Genomic DNA, 1119 nt, shown 5'->3' on the forward strand with positions numbered 1-1119 from the left:
TTTACATATTTTAATGACAGTGTATTTATTTGAACAAAAAAGTTTAATATTTATTTATCAAAATAAACAGAAAATAGTACAAACTTTGCTAATTTGATTATTAGACATTACAGACACATGGGGTAAAAGGCCTCCCTCGCCACCTCATACATACGATTTTTAAACAAAATAAACCACTTTTATGATTTATTTTCACACAAAATCTGTTGCTCCGTAAATGTTCAATAGTAATATTTTTTCTGCAATAATACACTATGGGAGTAGAGAAAAGCAAAAAAAAAAAAAAAAAAAAAATAATAATAATTCTTGTCAGGAGGGGGTCTTTTTTAAGCGTTACGTCTTCTAAACATTAATTATGCCTTCAACAAAATGTACGGGCCAGCCATCTTCACACTTCAACTCTATTAAACGAGTGTCCCTGACCCCTCTGTATCTACAGTCTGGGTGTGTATTCCCACTTTTTCTTTTACAAATGACCACAGGAAAAGGCTTTGTACTCCTAAACTTGTTATCGCCCTGTGGCTTTCCTCCTCCGCCACAAACTGCTTTAATCTGATTTTTATTTGCTAGTATGAAGGTGTTGATTTCTTTGCAGCTGTTGGTGGTTGGGGAATCTGTGATTCCTCGCACGTGTATCTCACTGTCACATTTCTGTACAGTCATTTTCCCAAACACATGCCTGATGAGAAACTGCTCATAACCTTCTGGTTGAGCATGAGTGGAGAACGACACACACAAGACCAGCAGCAGAATCACAGCAGACTGATGAATCTCCATGACCTGCTGAACAATACACACATCAAAACACCTTTACTGACATTTGACTTAATAAAGCAGTTTAGGTGGGATTAAGAAAATACTGTCGAGACCTTTTCTTTGTTTTTACTTGCACATATCTTAGTTACACGTACACACACGGATCCAGTCTGTTTGTTTTTCTGTATTATATATCTTGTACTTGCTGAGTAAAGTTCTTTAGCTCTTACCTTGTTGTTGTGGGTAAGTGAATATTTTGTGGTCTTCTTTTGCCTAAAGGCTTTACGGTAATGAACGGCACGATAATGAACAAACCCCAGGAAATACTGATGAAGCTTGCTCCAAACATGTGTTTAGACTTCA

The 1119-nt window shown here is 36.4% G+C and overlaps 1 long non-coding RNA gene across 1 annotated transcript; it reads right to left on the reverse strand.

Moving 5' to 3' along the window:
• Window positions 1-696: 696 nt before the first annotated feature.
• Window positions 697-1119, reverse strand: LOC143735359 (uncharacterized). The gene is made up of 2 exons (XR_013203124.1): window positions 987-1119; window positions 697-780 (listed from the first exon to the last, which is right to left on the reverse strand). It is a non-coding gene; the product is annotated as an uncharacterized LOC143735359 (long non-coding RNA).

The sequence above is a fragment of the Siphateles boraxobius genome, unplaced genomic scaffold, assembly GCF_051911475.1.
Source record: "Siphateles boraxobius isolate OS27281-9 unplaced genomic scaffold, OSU_SipBor_1 13, whole genome shotgun sequence".
Lineage (NCBI taxonomy): Eukaryota > Metazoa > Chordata > Actinopteri > Cypriniformes > Leuciscidae > Siphateles > Siphateles boraxobius.